Source organism: Ruditapes philippinarum, unplaced genomic scaffold, assembly GCF_026571515.1.
Source record: "Ruditapes philippinarum isolate M1 unplaced genomic scaffold, ASM2657151v2 ctg6736_1_1_1_1, whole genome shotgun sequence".
Lineage (NCBI taxonomy): Eukaryota > Metazoa > Mollusca > Bivalvia > Venerida > Veneridae > Ruditapes > Ruditapes philippinarum.
Window position 1 is genome coordinate 3,872 of NW_026853318.1, and position 25,237 is coordinate 29,108.

Consider the following 25,237-nt stretch of genomic DNA (forward strand, 5'->3'; position numbering starts at 1 on the left):
TATGATCCTGACAAGGAAAAGTAATAAAGGGAACTAGCTCTGTAATAAATTAAGATGGAGTTATGGTTCATGTGCACTGCACTTCCTCTCAATGTGCTTGACCATTGTATGAAGTTATACTGAATTCCAACCATGAGTCTTCAAGTTATGTTCCAGGCAAAAGAAAGAATTGGAAAATAACAAAGGGCAATAACTGTAATTACTTTAGATAGAGTTATGGTTCATGTGCACTGCACTTCCTCTTATTGTGCTTGAACATTGTATGAAACTGTTTTGATTTCAACAAATAGTTTTCAAGTTATGCCCCGGACAAGGAAAAGTAACAAAGGGCAATAACTCTGTAATTAGTCAAGATAGAGTTATAGTTCTTGCGCACTGCACTTCCTCTCAATGTGCTTGACCATTGTATGAAGTTGTATTGAATTCCAACCATTAGTCTTCAAGTTATGTTCCGGACAAGGAAAATGCAACAGATTGCTGGACAAACTGGCCGACCAACCACTGGTGACTCCTATATAGTAAATTTTTTACACTAAGTTTGGTTGTAATGAATTATAGTTATGTACATAATGTATAATGTGTTATGTGCTGAATGTTGTAGTGGTGTGGGGGAGAAGCAATAAAAAAACCAGACTATTTAATAGGACAGCAACGCTCGACTATTCTTAGTGCTTGATAGTAAAAAAAGCCTTGATTAAAAGGTAAAATTTTCTAAGTAAAGAAAAAGGCAAATTTTTTCTTTAAATCCATATTACAGTTATAGGCCTTGGAGAGAGTCCTATTACGCTCTCAAAGAAGAGTATAAAAATTTCAACATGTTTCAAAGCCTTATGTCAATGAATTTTGAAAATATTTAAGGTATTACAAAAACTTTAACGTAAATTCTAAGTCGAAAAAGAGGCATAATTCTGTCAAAATGCTTGATGGAGTTACCTCCTCCTATCTACATGTTGGGGACATGATGGTGAACAAGTGTGCAAAGTTTCAAAGCCATATGTCAATGGACTTTGAAAATATTTGAGGTATTACAAAAACTTTAACATAAATTCTAAGTCGAAAAAGGGGCATAATTCTGTCAAAATGCTTGATAGAGTTACCTCCTCCTGTCTACAGGTTGGAGTAATGATGGTGAACAAGTGTGCAAAGTTTCAAAGCCATATGTCAATGGACTTTGAAAATATTTAAACCATTACAAAAACTTTAACATAAGTGGTTACGCTGACGCCGACGCAGATGCCGACACCGACGCCGACGCTCGGGTGACTACAATAGCTCTACTTATTCTTATTGAACAGTCGAGCTAAAAAGACACTTCAAAAAAAATAAAATTGCCTCGACTAGGATTTGAACCAAAAGCCTCTCACACCCTAAACGAGAGCACTTACCTCTGCACCACGGTGAAGTAATACATATGTACGAATACATTATGATGTACGAATACATTATGTAATTCTAAATTGAGATTTTCCATTTCGTGTTTGTAATCCTTATTAATTTCGAGGTATTTTATTCACGATAAACCTGTTGTTTAACACTGATGAAAATAATTTAGCGAAAATCTTCTCGCCAAAACAGTCCGACATGTATATATTTCACTACTCAACAGTCAGATTTATTTGTGTCCTTGCTCTGGAGTATTCGGTAATCGACATAGCTAAAAATAGCATTTTCATTGATTAAGAGTCCCTTCATGATAATCCGAAGCTTTACGGAAATAGCCGAACATTTTTCATTGGGTAAAAAAGATATTCATTCACGAAATTTGTGATTGTAACCTCATATTTCTATTGACTAATCTAAACTTTTAATGCACTGTAATTCGTTAAATGCCTACATCATAAATTATTCTTTCTTTTAAATTGCTGGTTTTTAAGCAGTTTTGAGTGAGAACTACTTTGCGTTGTTAGGTCTGTAAGGAAATTTTGTGTTAGACCGTGGATGTTAGCTTTGTATTTACTGATCTTGCGATCAGAAAATACAACAAGAGGGCCATGATGGCCCTGAGGTCGCTCACCTGTATATAGCCCCTTTTTCAAAGAAGATTTTTAAGTTTTTGCTATACACATATAAGGAAAATCAATGACCCCCGGGGCGGGGCCAGTTTTGACCCCAGGGCTTTTATTTGAACATACTTGGTAGACACCTATTAGAACATGTTTCATGCTAAATATCTTAGCTCTAGCTCTTTGGGTTCTTTAAAAGAAGATTTTTTAAGTTTTTTTCTATATGCATATAGGGAAAATCAATGACCCCCTGGGGCGGGGCCAATTTTGACCCCAGGGCTTTTATTTGAACAAACTTGGTAGACATTCACAAGAAGATGTTTCATGCCAAAACTCTAAGCTCTAGCTCTTACGGTTCTTTAAAAGAAGATTTTTTAAGTTTTTACTATATGCATATAGGGAAAATCAATGACCCCCCAGGGCGGGGCCAATTTTGACCCCAGGACTTTTATTTGAACAAACTTGGTAGACACTCACTAGAAGATGTTTCATGCTAAATATCTTAGCTCTAGCTCTTTGGGTTCTTTAAAAGAAGATTTTTTAAGTTTTTACTATATGCATTTAGGGAAAATCAATGACCCCCTGGGGCGGGGCCAATTTTGACCCCAGGGCTTTTATTTGAACAAACTTGGTAGACATTCACTAGAAGATGTTTCATGCCAAATATCTAAGCTCTAGCTCTTACAGTTCTTTAAAAGAAGATTTTTTAATTTTTTACTATATGCATATAGGGAAAATCAATGACCCCCTGGGGCGGGGCCAATTTTGACCCCAGGGCTTTTATTTGAACAAACTTGGTAGACACTCTTTAGAAGATGTTTCATGCCAAATATCTAAGCTCTAGCTCTTACAGTTCTTTAAAAGAAGATATTTAAAGATTTTTCTTTCGGTTGCCATGGCAACCAGAGTTCTGCATGGAATTAAATTCTTTGAACAATTTTTAAAGGTGACCACCAAAGGAACATTCCTGTGAAGTTTGGATGAAATTGGCTCAGTGGTTTATGAGGAGATGTCATTTAAAGCAAAAGTTTACGGACGGACGGACGACGGACGGACGGACGCCGGACGAAAAGCGATCACAAAAGCTCACCCTGTCACTTTGTGACAGATGAGCTAAAAACATAAACCTAGTTTATATTTTATATGTTTAATGTTTAGTATTGTTTTTTTTTTTTAAATAAACATGTTTTTATAACTAATGTACATGTTTTTATGGGTGTCTTGATAACAAAAGATTTGTGGTTTGATTTGTGAATCGTAAGTGCTAAATAGTGGTTTGGATCGGATCGTCACTTATCCGACGATCCACACCCCTAAATTGGAATGACATGAGCAAATTCAAGGATGCTACAGACCAAATTTGAAGTAAATCTGCCTTGTAGTTTCAGAGAAGAAGACAATTGCTGACGCATGACGACGGACGACGGAGCATCCCCCTTTGATCCCCCTTTGATACTAATAGCTCACCCTGAGCCTTCGGCTCATGTGAGCTAAAAATAAGAAGTGCAGAGCAGCAGTTTCTTTGCACTGCACTTCTTATCAATAAGACATAGCATCCTATGAAGTTTCAAGACCATAGCTTTTATAATTTATGAGAAATGGCCTGGACAAAATACAGTATGAAAATTAACAAGAGCGATCAGTGATCACATGTGTCGCCTCATGATGGCCAATTTCATGCTGGGACAAGATTTGTGACAGACGAACAGACAGAAGGACAGTGCACAACTAGACTTGGTACTGATCATTCCTGTAAAGTTTGGATAAAATTGCACCAGTAGTTTATGAGTAGTCCCGAGAAGCTTTTGTGTATCTGGCAACACACAAAAAAACACCTTTTTATCAAAGGGCCATAACTCAGCCAAAAATCATTCAACCGGAAAACCTGTGCAATATGCGCAAGAACTTGAGCCTCAAATTAATCCTGTAAAGTTTCATTGAAATTGCATTAGTGGTATAAGAGAAGTAGTCCGGACAAACTTTAAAAATAACAAGAGCACCGCTAGGCGGAGCATTATATGCCCGAAAGTACTTTTTCTTTTAGTGAGGAAGACATGGGAATTAAATACAGTTTTACCTCCTTCAAAAAAGCAATCCTCCTTTATAGCTGAAGACATTCATGTATATATACAGTTGCTGTTTTCAAAGCACCACCATCAAGTTGTTATCGTGTAAGTAAAAATGCTACAATGGATGGACACCAAGACTTCAGGGGTATAAAGCTGTTAATCCTATAAAATTTATTGAGCGAAAACTGTTTCCAGCTTAAAGGTGATAGTAATCCCTTGATATTTGACCTTGTGACCCCAAAATCAATAGCAGTCTTCTACCCAATATGAACAATCATCCTATGAAGTTTGAATACTGTTGGCCAAATGGCACTTAAGTTATGCTCCGGAAACCATTTTCAGTATTAAGCTTAAAGTGACCTTGACCTTTGACCTTGTGACCTCAAAATCAATAGGGGTCTTCTATTTAATATGGACAATCATCCTATGAAGTTTGAATACTGTGGGTCAAATGGAACTTAAGTTATGCTCCGGAAACCATTTTCAGTATTTAGCTAATAGTGACCTTGACCTTTGACCTTGTGACCCCAAAATCAATAGGGGTCTTCTACCCAATATAGGCAATCATCCTATGAAGTTTGAATACTGTGGGCCAAATGGAACTTAAGTTTTGCTCCGGAAACAATTTTCAATACTAAGCTAATAGTGACCTTGACCTTTAACCTTGTGACCCCAAAATCAATAGGGGTCTTCTTTTCAATATGGACACTCATCCTATGAAGTTTGAATACTGTGGGCAAAATGGAACTTAAGTTATGGTCCGGAAATCATTTTCAGTATTAAGCTAATAGTGACCTTGACCTTTGACCTTGTGACCCCAAAATCAATAGGGGTCTTCTACTCAATATGGACAATCATCCTATGAAGTTTGAATACTGTGGGTCAAACAGAACTTAAGTTATGCTCCGGAAACCATTTTCAGTATTTAGCTAATAGTGACCTTGACCTTTGACCTTGTGACCCCAAAATCAATAGGGGTTTTCTTCTCAATATGGGCAATCATCCTATGAAGTTTGAATACTGTGGGCCAAATGGAACTTAAGTTATGCTCCGGAAACCATTTTCAGTATTTAGCTAATAGTGACCTTGACCTTTGACCTTGTGACCCCAAAATCAATAGGGGTCTTCTACCCAATATGGACAATCATCCTATGAAGTTTGAATACTGTGGGTCAAACAGAACTTAAGTTATGCTCCGGAAACCATTTTCAGTATTTAGCTAATAGTGACCTTGACCTTTGACCTTGTGACCCCAAAATCAATAGGGGATTTCTTCTCAATATGGGCAATCATCCTATGAAGATTGAATACTGTGGGCCAAATGGAACTTAAGTTATGCTCCGGAAACCATTTTCAGTATTTAGCTAATAGTGACCTTGACCTTTGACCTTGTGACCCCAAAATCAATAGGGGTCTTCTACCCAATATAGGCAATCATCCTATGAAGTTTGAATACTGTGGGTCAAACAGAACTTAAGTTATGCTCCGGAAACCATTTTCAGTATTTATGTAATAGTGACCTTGACCTTTGACCTTGTGACCCCAAAATCAATAGGGGTTTTCTTCTCAATATGGGCAATCATCCTATGAAGTTTGAATACTGTGGGCCAAATGGAACTTAAGTTATGCTCCGGAAACCATTTTCAGTATTTAGCTAATAGTGACCTTGACCTTTGACCTTGTGACCCCAAAATCAATAGGGGTCTTCTACCCAATATGGGCAATCATCCTATGAAATTTGAATACTGTGGGCCAAATGGAACTTAAGTTATGCTCCGGAAACCAAATTACTAACGGACGGACGGACGGACAGACGGACGCCAGGGGGTATAACATAATATGCCCGAAATTCTTTCGGGCATATAAAAATTATTAAAGGGCCATAACTCTGACAAAAAAAATCATTGAACCGGATAATGCTGACAATATGCACAACTAGACTTGGTACTGATCATTCCTGTAAAGTTTGGATGAAATTGCACCAGTAATTTATGAGGAGTAGTCCGAACATGCTTTTGTGTAACTGGCAACACACAGAAAAAAACACCTTTTTATCAAAGGGCCATAACTCAGCCAAAAATCATTCAACCCGAAAACCCGTGCAATATGAGCAAGGACTTGAGCTACAGATCAATCCTGTAAAGTTTCATTGAAATTGCATTAGTGGTATAAGAGAAGTAGTCCGGACAAACTTAAAAAACAAAAATTATTAAAGGGCCATAACTCTGACAAAAATCATTGAACCGGAAAATGCTGACAATATGCACAACTAGACTTGGTACTGATCATTCCTGTAAAGTTTGGATGAAATTGCACAAATAAACAAGAGGGCCATGATGGCCCTGAGGTCGCTCACCTGTATATAGGACCCCCCTACGTTGCAGGGCAAATTTTAACCCAAAGGCTTTTATTTGCACAAATTTGGTAGACACCCATAAGAAGATGTTTCATGCTAAACATCTAAGCTCTAGCACATTGGGCTTTTTAAAAGAAGATTTTTTTAAAGTTTTTACTATACACATATAGTTAAAAACAATGACACCCCTGGGGCCGGGCCAGTTTTGACCCCAGGGCTTTTATTTGAACAAACTTTGTAGACACCAACTAGAAAATGTTTCATGCTTAATATCTAAACTCTAGATATTTGGGTTTTTTCAAAGAAGATTTTAAGTTTTTGCTATACACATATAAGGAAAATCAATGACCCCCGGGGCGGGGCCAATTTTGACCCCAGGGCTTTTATTTGAACAAACTTTGTAGACACTCACTAAAAGATGTTTCATGCTTAATATCTTAACTCTAGCTATTTGGGTTTTTTCAAAAAAAAGATTTTAAGTTTTTGCTATACACATATTAGGAAAATCAATGACCCCCTGGGGCGGTGCCAATTTTGACCCCAGGGCTTTTATTTGAACAAACTTGGTAGACACCTATTAGAACATGTTTGATGCTAAATATCTTAGCCATAGCTCTTTGAGTTCTTTAAAAGAAGATTTTTTAAGTTTTTACTATATGCATATAGGGAAAATCAATGACCCCCTGGGGCGGGGCCAATTTTGACCCCAGGGCTTTTATTTGAACAAACTTGGTAGACACTTATTAGAACATGTTTCATGCTAAATATCTTAGCTCTAACTCTTTGGGTTCTTTAAAAAGAAGATTTTTTACGTTTTTACTATATGCATATAGGGAAAATCAATGGCCCCCTGGGGCGGGGCCAATTTTGACCCCAGGGCTTTTATTTGAACAAACTTGGTAGACACCTATTAGAACATGTTTGATGCTCAATATCTTAGCCATAGCTCTTTGAGTTCTTTAAAAGAAGATTTTTTAAGTTTTTACTAAATGCATATAGGGAAAATCAATGACCCCCGGGGCAGGGCTAATTTTGACCCCAGGGCTTTTATTTGAACAAACTTGGTAGACACCCATTAGAAGATGTTTCATGCTAAATATCTTAGCTCTAGCTCTTTGGGTTCTTTAAAAGAAGATTTTTTAAGTTTTTACTATATGCATATAGGGAAAATCAATGACCCCCTGGGACGGGGCCAATTTTGACCCCAGGGCTTTTATTTTATTTGAACAAACTTTGTAGACACTCACTAAAAGATGTTTCATGCTTAATATCTTAACTCTAGCTATTTGGGTTTTTTCAAAGAAGATTTTAAGTTTTTGCTATACACATATAAGGAAAATCAATGACCCCCGGGGCGGTGCCAATTTTGACCCCAGGGCTTTTATTTGAACAAACTTGGTAGACACCTATTAGAACATGTTTGATGCTAAATATCTTAGCCATAGCTCTTTGAGTTCTTTAAAAGAAGATTTTTTAAGTTTTTACTATATGCATATAGGGAAAATCAATGACCCCCTGGGGCAAGGCCAATTTTGACCCCAGGGCTTTTATTTGAACAAACTTGGTAGACACTTATTAGAACATGTTTGATGCTCAATATCTTAGCCATAGCTCTTTGAGTTCTTTAAAAGAAGATTTTTTAAGTTTTTACTATATGCATATAGGGAAAATCAATGACCCCCTGGGGCGGGGCCAATTTTGACCCCAGGGCTTTTATTTGAACAAACTTGGTAGACACTCACTAGAAGATGTTTCATGCCAAATATCTAAGCTCTAGCTCTTATGGTTTTTTAAAAGAAGATATTTAAAGTTTTTTCTTTCGGTTGCCATGGCAACCAGAGTTCTGCATGGAATTAAATTCTTTGAACAATTTTTAAAGGTGACCACCAAAGGAACATTCCTGTGAAGTTTGGATGAAATTGGCTTAGTGGTTTATGAGGAGATGTCATTTAAAGTAAAAGTTTACGGACGGACGACGGACGGACGACACAAAAGCTCACCCTGTCACTTTGTGACAGGTGAGCTAAAAAGAAAGGCGACACAATAAAGGGCAATAACTCAAAAATAAGAAATGCAGAGTACCAGTTCTTGTACAATGCACATTTTCTTAATGAGATCTATCATCCTATGAAGTTACATGTCCATAGCTTTTATACTTTAGGAGAAATGACCTGGACAAAAATAAAATATGAAAATTAACAAAGGGCAATAACTCAAAAATTAGGAAGTGCAAAGTACCGGTTCTTGTGCACTGCACTTTTTCTAAATGAGATCTATCATTCTATGAAGTTTCAAGTCCATAGCTTTTATAGTTGAAGAGAAATGGCCCAGACAAAAATAAAGTATGAAAATTAACAAAGGGCAATAACTCAAAAATTAAGAAGTGCAGAGTACTGATTCTTGTGCACTGCACTTTGGGTTATTGAAAGAAGCATGCATACCAAGTTTGAAGTCAATCAGACTTATAGTGACTGAGTTATGCTCCGGACAATCTTTAGGGGACGCCGCCACCGACACCGCCGACAAAAGTAATCCCTATATGTTGCCTTTTTAAGGCGACACAAAAAGATCTCAACATATCATGAACAAAGCAGCATGATCACAAAAACAAAAATATTAGAACTATAAGTGCAATCTTAACAATGATTCTTGGATCAAGTATCCTTAGACTCACTTTAATGTAGGTTTTGAAAAACATATTTTCATAAAAGTATTTTCAGGAACATCTGGTGTAAACTACACTGTGGTTCCACAATACAGTAAGGACTTTGAATTGACTAGCATAATTAATTATTAATGACATACAGAAAATTCTTACCAAAAAAATGGTACTTACTGTCTTTGTATATAATTAGTGTTTAATGAATAATTATTATTTTGTTATAAATTTCCAAATTTTACAGGCATATAGGAGATTAAGTTCCGAAAGAGTTACAATGATATCAAACATTCAGAGTATTTTTATTATGTTGTTCCTGTTAAAAATCCTTTCTAACTGAAGGAAATTTTAGTAGCCTAGCTACCATGGAATTTTCTTTGATTTTCATGCTTTTTTTAACAATGTTCAGGATTTATGATAATTTTACAAAGTGATTCTACACTAATATCAACATAAAAAATGGGTCAAAGACAGAAAAGGCCGGGTTGCATTTGTACACCAAATATCATGAGGCTGTGATGTTACGAAAAAAAAAATTCCATTGACCCATTAATGTTGAAAATTTAATTCAGTAAGTAAACAGGAAGTGGATAACACACCTAAAATCGAATCCCACAGTATGGGACCATGTGTCAATGCTGTATGCCAAATATCAAGAGGCTGTGATTAGTAGTTTCTGAGAAAAATGTTACAAAAATTTCCTACCATTGACCATTAATGTGAACAGGAAGTGGATGAGCTGCAGACTTGAAATCGAATCCCACAGTATGGGACCATGTGTCAATGCTGCATGCCAAATATCAAGAGGCTGTGATAAGTAGTTGCTGAGAAAACTGTTACGAAAATTTCCTACCATTGACCATTAATGTCGAAAAATCTAACTAATTTAACTAAGTGGATAAACAGGAAGTGGATGAGCGACAGACCTGAAATCAAATCCCACAGTATGGGACCATGTGTCAATGCTGTATGCCAAATATCAAGAGGCTGTGATAAGTAGTTGCTGAGAAAACTGTTACGAAAATTTCCTACCATTGACCATTAATGTTGAAAAATCTAACTAATTTAACTAAGTGGATAAACAGGAAGTGGATGAGCAACAGACCTGAAATCAAATCCCACAGTATGGGACAATGTGTCAATGCTGTATGCCAAATATCAAGAGGCTGTGATAAGTAGTTGCTGAGAAAACTGTTACGAAAATTTCCTACCATTGACCATTAATGTTGAAAAAAATCTAACTAATTTAACTAAGTGGATAAACAGGAAGTGGATGAGCGACAGACCTGAAATCGAATCCCACGGTATGGGACCATGTGTCAATGCTGTATGCCAAATATCAAGAGGCTGTGATAAGTAGTTGCTGAGAAAACTGTTACGAAAATTTCCTACCATTGACCATTAATGTTGAAAAATCTAACTAATTTAACTAAGTGGATAAACAGGAAGTGGATGAGCGACAGACCTGAAATCGAGTCCCACGGTATGGGACCATGTGTCAATGCTGTATGCCAAATATCAAGAGGCTGTGGTAAGTAGTTGCTGAGAAAACTGTTACGAAAATATTTTCCCCGCCCGCCGCCCGACATTCACCATACTATAACCCGGATTTACACCAGTGCAACCCGGCTAAAAATTAACTGACCTATCATTGTTATAGATAAGATAGTTTTCATATTCTAAAACTATAAAATGTTTAAAACTTGACAGCAAGTACTGAAGCTTATTACTCTACATTTTATGCAGTCATTTTCAATAAGATATAGTCACACAACCAATTAAAACTGTTTATTTATCTTGAAATCAATACTTTAAAAACTTGTAAAGACAGGATTACAGTCGATCAATTCATAAAATGCATAGGTTCAATGCAATTCTATAACTGAAAGTGACGTGACAAATGTTGTATTACACTAAACTCAATCACATGAAATGTTATAAACATTATGGAAATAAGTAACTGGTAAGCTGACATCCAAAACTAATATAGGCAACCATTAATTAATATGATCCACACACTAGCCACACACTAGTCAATATAGCATTAGTCCTTAGAGCAGCAGGCCTCAGGGGTTTTACTATTAAAATGACTTCCAATGGCTTTTTAGATCATCTATAAGCTGTGGGATATTGTGGCCATGTCTTGATGACTGCAGGACAATACTGGCAACCTGTTGCATTGTTTCTTCACTTTCCAGAGCATGTTGAGACTGACACTTCCATGAAGTCCTAAAATACATATAAATTAGAAGTTTATAAAAATTGTAAAGGATATAAATAGTACTTAAAATTAAACTTAAAACAAGAATGTTGAACAACACATATGCCCCCTTTTCTAGCCCTTGACTCACATAATTGGTAGTTTTGCTATAGAAACTTGCCATAAATGGGTACATGGATGTGTTCAATTATGGAAAAAAGAAAAATAATGGAGACTTTGTGATAAATAGTTTTCAAGATAATGAGATATTAGAGAACTACAGACCAAAAATCAATAGGGGTCATGTAATAGGTATCACCAATCAATATAATATGAAGCCCCTGTGACCTTGACCTAGTGACCCCAAAATTAATAGGGTTCATCTACTAATTATGATTAATCAATATGTGAAATATGACAACTTTGTGATGAATACTTTTCAAGATAATCAGCTAAAACCGTTCTGACATTTAAGACCCCTGTGAGCTTGACCTTTAACATAGTGACCCCAAAATCGATAAGGGCCATTTACTAGTTATGACCAATCAATATGTGAAATATGACTTCTTTGTGCTTAATACTTTTCAAGATAATCAGTGGAAACCATTTTGACATTTAAAGACCCTGTGACCCTGACCTTTAACATAGTGACCCCAAAATCGATAGGGACCATCTACTAGTTATGGCCAATCACTATGTGAAAAATGAAGACTTTGTGATAAATAGTTTTCAAGATAATCAGCGGAAACCATGTGGTCTACTGACGGACAGACCGACATTAGCAAAACAATATACCCCCTCTTCTCCGAAGGGGGGCATAATTAAGATTTTTTTTAACTGAATATTCTTTTCACAACTGAAAATACCATGGCATAAAAGAATAATAATAAAATGTATGGCAAAGGAACACATTTGACATTAAAAAATTACAAAAATATACCTTTATAATAGTGTTGGGTATCGGGCTCAAAAGTCACAATTGATAATCGGACCACCACAATCGATTGTCTGCCGATAGTATAATTGAGTTTTGCATTTTTTATATCCCTTTTTTCTTTTAAGGTACCAAACCTAGTAAAGTCGACATTGTATTAAGAGACCACTCAAGGGACTGCCAAAAAGTGGTCTCTTAATAAAGTGGTCTCTCAATAGAATTCTGGAAAATTCGAGACTTTTTTATATTACAAGTCATAGATAAAATAACATCTTTTTATAAAAACAAAAACTGTACAATATTATATATGTATTACAGTTTCATAATTACATTTATGCCTTTCGTTTAAAAAAAGTCATCAATTGTGTTTGTTTGTTGTTTTTTTTAGTAGAAATTTGTGTACAAATGTGATCTACGCTCATTATACTATAAACAGGTCATTTTGACCTTGAAACAAAGCATATTGTCATATATTATTAATATGTTCATACACATCTAATGCTGAACATACTTTCAAATCATCAGCCAGACCTCTAGATAATTTTTCATGCAATGAGTTTTAAACTTCTTGATTTTTTTCAGCAATTAGTTTTCACACTACCCCTAATTCAAAATATTAAAGTTTTAGAGATCTTAGATTATCATTATCTTTTTTTTTTTTATTCATTTTTTTTTAATTTGTCGAAGGGTCATATTAAATGGGGTACTACATGTATTTTATAAAGCATCAAATGAGCACCTACACCATCAGCAATGAAAGGCAAGGTTCTGTAATGTTTAGTCCACTACGTTTCAAGATTTTATTTCGACTACAAGCGATGGCATTTGCTATTTACTCAGACTCAATTCCATGCACGATTTCCTCATTCAAATTATCCGGTATTATTAGTTGTCTGTCATTTTTTCGCTCGTTCCGACTTCATTTTCGATTTGATTTTCTGGAAGGGAGGTCACTCTAAGCACATGACAAAACTGTGCCAATGCGGTGTTGTGATACGTTATTGCTCTGACAAAATATGTCACAATAAATATCACATGTACTATCGGAAAAGCTGTTTCTTTCTTTCCGATTTTGAAACAATTGCAATTGTTATTCAATTCGTTTTTAAACGACAATTATTTGTGACGGTCTAATTGACGGCCGTTTAATAGATACTTTAAGACCAATGACCATGAAAAATATTTGTTTGTTCAAACCAACTCGCTAATTACACAGGTGAGAATGTCCGTTGGGACGATTGTTTGTCACAACCGTTTAATAGATACTTTAACACTGAATTTTGTACATTTGGGCCGACATTTAGTGGCCGCTGGCCGCGATATAAAATCGTTGTTTAATGGAATCAACTTATATAGTAAAAATCATCGGGAGGGATTTTATGCGGCCGCTTAATAAAAAAGTCGCTCAATAAAGGTGGACGCAAGTACAATGCCGACTGTATATATTTGTTATACAGAAGTGACCACATTTTGAGAATGAATAAACTCTAGTCATCAAGATTAAAGAAAGATTTACTCTTTGTACTCCCGTTCATATTCGTGAATATGAATTCATATTCGGTATTTAGTCATACCTACACAAATACCTAATACAACTTTGTAACAGGCAATTTTTGTATTACACAACTTTATGGCAGTCAATATTAGTACTAGTCAACAGGTCAAAATATTTAACCACAGTAGATATGTAAGTTTATATATTATGTTATTACACACTATAAATTTCTAAAGAAGTATTAACAATATAGTATAGGCAATTTAGCGATGGCAGAACATTAAAAAAATTGATTTTTAAAAAGGACTATCGATTGTTGCCGATTTTGGGGTGGTCCGATCAGTTATCAATTTTCAGAGACAATCAGGACAATGCTACTTTATAATATTCTTAAATATTTTTTACAATATGCTCATGAAAAAATATGTCAAAAAATGTTATTGGCAAACTAACCTGATCCCTCCGCACAAACACAAATCACATGGAACTTTCTTGGTGTCCTAAAATATATTGAACCAACCTATTGAGAATGATTGGGATAGTGCACTTGTTGGGCATAATCCCAAGGGTAGGAGTACTCTACATTAAGAGTGCATGGTGGAGTGCCTGAAATGTACAGTAGTTAAATTTATAAATTATGTATTACTGATATACAGCTTTTACAATTTATATAACAGATTTTGCTAAAGCCCCAAAGTTTTGCTGCCAATATAATTCCTTTAATATATGTCCTTTCTAGAAAGCTTGTCATAGGGCTGTGACTTTTTTTTATCAAAATATTAGTTAAAATTCAGGCTTAAAAAATTCATGAATGTGCTTCTAAGTGTGAACAAACATTTTGATATTTTGACGTGACATCATATGCTTATACAAACATAGTGCAAATACACAGTGTAACACTATAGATGTGTCAATGAAAAATTATTCTTTTCTGCTTGAACAGTCTGAATGCAGGATATGTGATTAATAGAATATTATATTAGTGAAGGTCAACTTAACCTTTTACCCAATTAGCATATTGCGAAAAATTTCAAACTGCTATGCAACTATGAACTAGAAATGTGTCATCATGCCACAGATGCCCCCACATGCAGCCAAAATTTCAGATGGTGCATTAATTATTTTTTTCATTTTAAGTTCAAAGCCCTTAAAACTTTTCAATGTTAACACTAACCATTTTCATACAATGTTCAAGGCACTGATATAATTCAGTCTTAACCTTTTAAAAATAGCATATTGCATATTTGTAGCCAAAATAATGGCTAAAAGTATGAGTGCTGAAACTGAAAGTTCAAAATTTTTCCAACATTCAGGAAAGATAAGTTTGTCTATAATCATTGAACCACGACCAAATTCAAACTTAAACTGCTTATTTCTTAGATGTATCTATATTATTTTCAAAAAGAAAGGGACATAACTCTGCCAAAAAATCATCAAACCATGACCAAATTCCAACTTGACCTGCCCATTCCTTTGACATATCCATATGTCAAATTTAAGTTGAATATGTAACACTGTTGGGTAAATAATGAACAGAAACTGTAAATTTCATATTATTTTCAAAGTGAAAGGGGCATAACTCTGCCAAAAATCATTGAACCATGACCAAATTCGAACTTGGCCTGGGCATTCCAAAAACATATCCATATGTCAAATTTGAGCTGAATGTGTTGTACCATTGGGGAGATAATAAACGGAAACTGAAAATTTCATATTATTTTCAAAGTAAAAGGGGCATAACTCTGCCAAAAATCATCGAACCATGACCAAATTTAAACTTGACCTGTATCTTCTCATGAAATATCCATATGTCAAGTTTGAGTTGAATGTGTTGTACCATTGAGGAGATAATGAACGGAAACTGAAAATTTTATATTATTTTCAAAGTAAAAGGGGCATAACTCTGCCAAAAATCATCGAACCATGACCAAATTTGAACTTGACCTGTATTTTCTCATGACATATCCATATGTCAAGTTTGAGTTGAATGTGTTGTACCGTTGGGGAGATAATGAACGGAAACTGAAATTTCATATTATTTTCAAAGTAAAAGGGGCATACCTCTGCCAAAAATCATCGAACCATGACCAAATTCGAACTTGACCTGTATTTTCTCATGACATATCCATATGTCAAATTTGAGTTGAATGTGTGCAACCGTTCTTAAGATAATGAACGGAAACTGATGATGACGGAATGACAGAATGACGGAAGGACGAAAGGATGGAAGGACGGAAGGACGGAATGACGGAACAGGGTAACACTATATGCCCCGGCCATTACATGGCGGGGGCATAAAAATGCTTCAAATTCATACAGTTATTGGTCATTACTAGTAGATGACCCCTATTGATTTAGGGATCACTAGGTCAAAGATCAAGGTCTCAGGGACCTTAAATATCAGAATGGTTTTCGCTGATTATCTTGAAAAGTATTAATCACAAAGTCTTCATATTTCACATATTGAATGTTCATAAGTGGTAGATGACCCCTATTATTAATTTCGAAAACTATTGATCACAAAGTCTTCATATTTCAAATACTGATTGGTGATACCTATTAGATAACCCCTACTGATTTTGGGTCACTAGTTCTCTAATATCTAATTTTTTTGAAAACTATATATCACAAAGTCTTCATTATTTTTCTTTTTTCCTTAACTGAACACTTCCATGTACCCATTTATGGCAAGTTTCTATAACAAAACTACCAATTATGTGAGTCAAAGGCTAGAAAGGGGGGAACCAACTTACCTGCACAATGCACTGTAATCTTATCTTCCTATGTTCTACATTTGCCAATAACACGCACACTTTACTATATCCCAATCTCCCAATGCTCCAAATTTGCCAATATCGACTCTTCAACTCCACAAACACAGCCAAACCTAAAAAGGGGGAAAAGAACAATAATTAAGGCAAACAATGATAAACTAGAACTGCCACTATCATGGCGTGAATACCCCCGCATACCACTTTGTCAGAATCAACAGTGGCCATTTAGAGCTCAAGGACAACCTCCCTGCCAAATCTGAGGTTACTAAGCCAGTGCATTGCTAAATTATGTATTCTACATGCTTCAAATGTGAAAATGTCAAAATCAATACATTGCGGACAGGACATTCTTTAGCAATTGAGAAGAAAAACTTTTTTTTTGTCAAGGTCCCTGTGACCTTGACCTTTTACCCAGTGACCTCAAAATCAATAGGGGTCACCTTATAGTCATGATCAACATCCATGCCAAATATGAAGACTGTGGGTCAAAGGAATCTTAAGTTAATGGGTGGACAAACTTTTTGAAGTCAAAGTCCCTATGACCTTGACCTTTGATCCAGTGACTTCAAAATCAAAAGGGGTCATCTACTAATCATGATCAACATCCATGCCAAATATGAAGACTGTGGGTCAAAGGAATCTAAAGTTATTGGGCAGACAAACTTTTTGAAGTCAAAGTCCCTGTGACCGTTGACCTGGTGACCTCATAATCAATAGGGGTCATCTACTAATCATGACTAACCTCCATTCCAAATATGAAGACTGTGGGTCAAAGAAATCTTAAGTTATTGGGCGGACAAGCTTTTTTGAAGTCAAGGCCCCTGTGACCTTGACCTTTGACCTGGTGACCTCAAAATCAATAGGGGTCATCTACTAATCATGACTAACCTCCATGCCAAATATGAAGACTGTGGGTCAAAGGAATCTTAAGTTATAGGGCGGAAAAGCTTTTTGAAGTCAAGGCCCCTGTGACCTTCACCTTTGACCTGGTGATCTCAAAGTCAATAGGGTCATCTACTAATCATGACTAACCTCCATGCCAAATATGAAGACTGTGGGTCAAAGGAATCTTAAGTTATTGGGCGGACAAGCTTTTTGAAGTCATGGCCCCTGTGACCTTGACCTTTAACCTGGTGACCTCAAAGTCTATAGGGGTCATCTACTAATCATGACTAACCTCCATGCCAAATATGAAGACTATGGGTCAAAGGAATCTTAAGTTATTGGGAGACAAGCTTTTTGAAGTCAAGGCCCCTGTGACCTTGACCTTTGACCTGGTGACCTCAAAATCAATAGGGGTCATCTACTAATCGTGACTAACCTCCATGCCAAATATGAAGACTAAGGGTCAAAGGAATCTTAAGTTATTGGGCGGACAAGCTTTTTGAAGTCAAGGCCCCTGTGACCTTGACCTTTGACCTAGTGACCTCAAAATCAATAGGGGTCATCTACTAATCATGACTAACCTCCATGCCAAATATGAAGACTGTAGGTCAAAGGAATCTTAAGTTATTGGGCGGACAAGCTTTTTGAAGTCAAGGCCCCTGTGACCTTGACCTTTGACCTAGTGACCTCAAAATCAATAGGGGTCATCTACTAATCATGACTAACCTCCATGCCAAATATGAAGACTAAGGGTCAAAGGAATCTTAAGTTATTGGGCGGACAAGAAAAAACCGACGGACAGACGGACGGCCGGACGGACAAGCTGATTCCAGTATACCCCCCTTACAACTTTGTTGTGCGGGGGTATAATAAAGGGACTGTAACAGGAACACAACACTACACATGCCTACTACCAGTTTTTTATGCAATTACTTTTTAACCTAAAAAAAAATAAGCAAATCCCTTGCTTTAAGTTTTTTTGTGTTTCCAGACGTGCTAATTTACAATAAACTTTGCTCCCCAAAATTGGCAAAAAATAGAAACTTAAGATTTTACATTTATCGTTTCGAGCAACCATCACAGACTGTTGGATATTTTAGATGCACACCAAATTTTCTTTCTTCAACTTTAATTTTTTTTAGAAAAACAAAATTAATGTACATAAAAAATTCAGTCCCAACCAGGCATTCCAAGTCCCACTGAGATAGTAAGCAGCATGCCATCAACCCATTAAAATTATAACAATTTCTTGCCAAATATTGAGGCAAGTGCATAATTCTTTTTTAATAAGAAAGTCTTCATCAACTAGAAAAGCACATACATGCATAAGCACTATAAATGTTGATAGCAGCTCCATGATTTCCACAAAGAAAACCAGAGCACCGCTAGGCGGAGCATTATATGCCCGAAAGTGTTTTGTTTTTTTAGTAAGGATGAAGCATTTGTAAGACATGGGAATTAAATAAAGTATAACCTCCTTCAAATAGCAATCCTCTTATGAAGTGTAAATATTTAGGGCCAAATGGAACTTAAGTTATGCTGTGGAAACTGTTTTCAGTTTTAAGGTAATAGTGACCTTGAACTTTGACCTTGTGACCCCAAAATCAATAGGGGTGTTCTATCAAATATAGACAATCATCCCATGAAGTTTGAACACTGTGGGCCAAATGGAACTTAAGTTATGTTCTGGAAACTGTTTTCAGTTTTAAGGTTATAGTGACCTTGACCTTTAACCTTGTGACCCCAAAATCAATAGGGGTCTTCTACCCAGTATGGACAATCATCCTATGAAGTTTGAACACTTTGGGCCAAATTGAACTCAAGTTATGCTCCGGAAACTGTTTTCAGTTTAAAGGTAATAGGACGGACAGAAGTTCTCACAGGACAGTAATTATGTGGCTACTCTATTGTTCTCTCTATTGTTCTTTTTAGCCATGCAAAAGAAAATAGCCACATAAAAGCATTACGGAATGAATGACATCAAAGAGAAAGAACAGTTACCTATTGTCCCTCTAGCCACATAATTAATCTCCTGTGAGTGCAGACGGACAGACGGACGGACGCCAGGGGGTAAAACATATGCCCGAAATTCTTTCGGGCATATAACAAATTACTTACCTGAACACTTTGCTATATCTGTGCCTCCCAACACCTTAGTTGTGCCAATACCAATGCTTTTTAATAACTCCATAAACACATCTACACCTAACTTTTAAACTTCACAAGCACATTTAGGCCTAAAAAAGGATAAAAACAATCTATTAAATCTTAACCACCCAAACATCGTAAATAGTGCCAAACAAAACATGTGTCACCTTTATATAAAATAACATATGTCTATTATCAACCCAACTTTTGTAACATTTTCCTTTAATTGAGGAAAAAGCATTTCCCCACAATAGCCTCTGCTATGTACCACGCATGGCAAATTAAATTGAAATAATTTCTTTTTTCACAAATATGAAGGTAAATACCATTTTCAGATGTTTGAATCTGATTTCAGGTTCCCCCCTTTTCTAATTTATTGCGCTATCTTTTCCCCTACAAAAAGGCACAGGCACTCCATGCGCCGATGTCACTGACTATACTGCTACCTACTGAAGATAATTATTTATTTTTTCCCAAAAAAATCTGTTCCCTCTAGCACAAGTTTTTAAATAAATTCTTAGCTAAGATGTCAAATGTTTAAATAGTTTTTTTCTTTTCATTAAATAGGAACAAAAATATACCCCAAAACCAATAAGGAAATGCAACTCTAGCATAAAAGGGAAGTAATTTGGGCTCTCATCAGAAATTATCATGACATTTCATAGTGTGCTGCAGTGGTTTTCCCCTATACAACTGTACCGTAAAAAAGGGACCCCTCCCCAAAAAAATGACAAATAATTCCCCAAACCTGACCCGATAAAACCCCGACAAACGAAAATTTTTTCCAAAAAAAACATCAAATTTTTAAGGTGGAATAAAAAAAAATACCATTGTTAAGCGATATGCGATAAAACCAAGTATATATAACCGTATGAGTGATATTCCCTGAAACATTCATTTTTTCCCATTGAACTAGATCAAATTAAATATTTTTATGGTTTAAATTATTAACTTTCTCAGTTTTATCAAGGATGACCCACCAATTGCAGCCCAAAATAACCAAAAACATTGCCGGAAACTGCAAGCAAAATCTCAACATGGAGGCTGCCATTTTTTTTTTCTTGGCTATATCCCGTACTGAACTGTACTATTTCTGGAAATCAGTTGCTATCAAAATATTGCCATTTTCTTGGTTATTTTTAGGAAAGTAATATATTTTGTATTCCTTATTATGAAAATGACTTGTATGGAGCCAAAGTGTGTCACAGATACACTATTACACCTATAGTATGCCGCATTAAATTTCATACAATAATGGAAGTATAAAAACCATTCACCACCATACATAATAAGATGTTACACCGCAAAGAATATTTTGCATGATGATAAAGTTTTTAAGGGAAAAAAAGATATAGTATAGAATTAATAACCTCATAATTTTCCCCCAATCGACTTTTTTGCATATTTTTTCCCTCCCTACCAGCGCCTTCCCCTTTCCGTAAATAAAACCCTGCATTGTGAAAGGAATAATTTTGTACTGTGCATCGAAACAAAGATTATTTCAAACAACACGTACATGTTTACTGCCAACTTTTTCAATTTCTGTTGGTCATGCCATCATACCTTTGAATACTTCTATAGTAATTCACTCCTAAAATTTTTTCAAAACAATGTTAACAATCCATATTAAAATAGGTTTCTAATAGAAGGCCGAGTTGACCTGGACCGAGTTAATGTAAGCCCGAGTAGACCCTTTACCGCAAAAAAAACACACAAAGGCTAAACGTCCATGTCAGCAGCGATTTCTCTCACTTTAAGAACACCAAGTTAGCCTCTTGGCTTTGACGGAAAAGTTAGAGCCAAAATTTCTAATTTGATTAGCAATTTAAGATTAGAATTTTTTAGGAAACTGCACAATCTAAATGTTTATTTCCTTTTGAAAGAGACCATTTATTGGAATTTGTCATACAAGAAAGAAAATCACAGGCGAAAAGACCTGGAATATTTACAATGACCATGTCAACATTTAGGCACCTTACCATGACCGTCATACATGCCAGTACTTTATAGACTAGTTCGAGTAGAGAAAATTACTAAATCGACAAAAAACCACCGTTCCAACAAAAATTAGGCCCGAGAGAAAGTGCTACCACGGATTTATATGAATTATGGTGGTTTAGTCAAACTACCGGTTCGGCGGACTTAATTTATGAAGAGGTGCGAAAGTGGTTTCGTCTATCTTATTTTATAATTAATTTATTAAAGGCATAGTAGGCATGGTCCATGTATATAAAGTGGTTTTATCATCAAAATGTTTGTTGTAATCAAATTATGACACAAAATTTCATTAATTAATAGAATACATTGTAGAAGTATGTCTATTTATTATACACAAATGTACCTATTTTGATAATGATTTGTTCGTTATTTGATTAAGTTTTTGAGGAAAAAAATATTTTCAAACAAGCAATTATCATAGTATTGCAAGCAATCCATAAGTCCCCTACCGGTAAGAGCCCAAGCAACATTCTGAAGGGCCATTCACTTAGGTTCCTATTTTAAGTAAATTTGTTGAAAAAGTTCTTTAAAAGTGATCACAGGAAACAGTTTTTATGTACAGACAGACGGACTGAAGGACACTCTAAAGTTATTTTTTTAAACATCCCTGTTATCAAAAATATAACATTTTTAAAATCCTATCATGATTGAAGAAGTTGGAGTAAAAATTACCAATTTCTCAAAAAAAGTCTAAGTTCAAAAGGGGCATAATTCTGGAAATAGTCTTGCTAGAGTATTGAACACTCACAAATGTTGAGTGACAATAAGAAACATTTATATGAAGTTTGAAGTAGATACTTCAGAAAAAGAAGTTATTAAAAAAAAACAATGTTTTTTTCATGAAAATTTTAAGTTCAAGGGAGGTAATTCTGATAAATTTTGTACTAGAGTTGTAAACCTTGCCACAATATGATATGGTTGATGACAAGCAACTTATATTTAAAGTTTGAAGAAAATACCTTAAGAAATAAAGAACTTATAGTGAAAAAACTTAAAAACTAGAATAAGAAATCTTGAAATTCAGTCTATTTGTTGCCATAGCAACCAGAATTTTCAACATAGGAAGATAAGAAAAAGGATGTGCATAATTTCCATACTGCCATCTACCTATATGTCAAGTTTCATAAACATATTTTCAGTACTTTTTGTGTTATCACTGGATCCAGATTATGTGTAAAATTTGCCATATTTTCAGTCTATTTGTTGCCATAGCAACCAGAATTTTCAACATAGGAAGAAAAGAAAAAGACGTGCATAATCTCCATACTGCCATCTATCCATATATCAAGTTTCATAAAAATATTTTCAGCACTTTTTTCGTTATCGCGGGATCCAGTTTATGTGTAAAATTTGTCATATTTTCAGTCTATTTGTTGCCATAGCAACCAGAATTTTCAACATAGGAAGAAAAAAAAAAGACGTGCATAATCTCCATACTGCCATCTATCCATATATCAAGTTTCATTAAAATATTTTCAGTACTTTTTGCGTTATCGCGGGATCCAGTTTTGTGGACGGACGGACTGACGGACGTTCTCACAGGACAGTAATTATGTGGCTACTCTATTGTTCTCTCTATTGTTCTTTTTAGCCACACAAAAGAAAATAGCCACATAAAAGCATTATGGAATGAATGACATCAAAGAAAAAGAACAGTTACCTATTGTCCCTTTAGCCACATAATTACTCTCCTGTGAGTGCGGACGGACAGACGGAGGGACGGACGGACAGACAGACGGACGGAGGGTAAACCTAAAGTCCCCTCCGGTAAACCGGTAGGGGACTAAAAATACATTAGAGCCTTATTCGACGCCTTGTTGCTGTGAGGACTACTTCTCAACTACTGAGATTATGCAGCCACATTTCAGAAGAAAAATCCAATAACTTTAACGACAGGATTTATGAGGACGGTTTTTAAGTTTTATATCGAGTGATGAATAAAGAATGAAAAAAGATTGTTGTTGTTTATTATGTAAAAAAAAAACATAGTAGATTCTCTTTAATACTTTGTATCATAGTTTGGAGACCTTTCTGTTAAAAATGTGTCAGGGTTAAATCGTATACATATACATGCACAGTGCGTTAACTGGAGTGCGGGTATTAGTTACCCGCACTCCAGAGCATGCCCATTGATTGGCTCATTTTTGCTGGGGTTTACATATTGTGACGGCAGAGAAAGGGAAAGCGACAGAAATATCATATTCAGATGTTCGTTCATTGGTTCATTTTTGCCGGGGTTTCGTATTGTGACAACAGGGAACGTGTTTTTATGTTTGACTATGATACAAAAGAGAAAGAACACCAAAACACTTGGTAATCTGATTAATACTCGGGGGCTACGCCCCCTCGTACAAATCAGATAACCTCGTGTTTCGGTGCTCTTTCTATTACATGCCTGTATCAATTGTTTATATAGAGATGAATAAAGTATTTTAAATATTACATACAAAATCATGACACAAATATTCTTATTTTGGATTTTTAGAATAATATTTTTACATGTTTTTTTGTATGCCTTGTTTTTGTGTATATATATTTAGATTATAAAATACATAGTTAATTCTTTCTCTTCCAGGTTTTATTTTTCTGTGTATAATGTTGATTTTATTCCGATTGATAACATTTGTCCTTCTTTTTAAGCTTTTACCATTTATGGATACAGTTTAACATAGATTTTATGTTTTACAGACTTCACTTTATCTATATTTGTGTAAATTTTAAATCATTTTTCTTTTTTCAGGCTTCACTTTTATAGGTACATGTATATATTTTTATGATGTTGTTTGTTTACTGAGATCTTTTGTGTTGAGTTAAGCTTTATATGTAAAATATAACTATTATACTAAAGAAAATAATAATTATAAGGTTTATATTTTCAATATCTTGTCTTTAATTGCATGAAAATGTGTGAGAAACAACAGACTTAGACCCACGATAATTGACGTGCCCATTATACACAGGGCTCTAGCAACTGGGCGATTTGGGCGACTTAGTCGCCTAAAGTTTCAGAACTTCGCCGAGTTTGAACATCAAAGCGAAAATGACTACGCCGGCTTTCTTTACTGACCACATGAATATATCAATATCATACAGCGCATGTTAATTAAGTTAATCCTTGCCTCCAGGCATAAATCAAACTAAATTAGTGACGCACAGTTACTGCCGATAATTAACATCAATTAACACATTTAAGTGACATGATATGCAGATGCATCGGACATTATAGCCATTTAATTCGCCGATGTAAACATCACATTTTTTAAGCATAATTTTATGACACCTGCCACTATTTTATCAGCGAGTGTGAAAAGATTACACCCGGAATTGCTCTTACCATATTTGGCAGTAATTACACGCAACCTCACACAGACCGTGTAAATTTACTTGCATATAAATTAATACACACAGAAGCACAAGTAAATGGTTTGATACCTGTTTGATAGTAAAAATGAAATTTGTTAAAGAACTTAAAAAATATTGACCCACATTAGATTAATTTTGGACAAGTCAAAAACAGCAGTAAACCACAGGTGCTTGAAACAAACTTTTTAAAGTTTTATATGGGCTATATACTATAATAAGATCTTTATATACATATATAGACCGGTTATGTAAAATATTTCATTATGTGACTAGCGCCTGTGCAGTAAACTTTGTCTTCAAAAAGTTACATAAACGTCGGTAAATTATGCGGTAAACTACAAATTTGAAAATGT

General features: G+C 35.3%; 1 long non-coding RNA gene across 4 annotated transcripts in view; it reads right to left on the bottom strand.

Annotated features, from left to right (window-relative positions):
• Positions 1-2,039: 2,039 nt before the first annotated feature.
• Positions 2,040-25,237, bottom strand: part of LOC132736480 (uncharacterized) — a 42,717-nt gene continuing 19,519 nt past the window's right edge. For 2 of the 4 annotated variants that reach the window (XR_009626583.1, XR_009626581.1), the window contains exons 2-5: positions 19,494-19,612; positions 16,470-16,603; positions 14,170-14,322; positions 2,040-11,316 (exon numbers count right to left, since the gene is read on the bottom strand). This is a non-coding gene — a long non-coding RNA (uncharacterized LOC132736480). Of the gene's footprint in view, positions 11,317-14,169; positions 14,323-16,469; positions 16,604-19,493; positions 20,214-21,039; positions 22,622-25,237 lie in introns of those variants that run through there. The other 2 variants (XR_009626582.1, XR_009626580.1) reach the window with 2 other exon arrangements.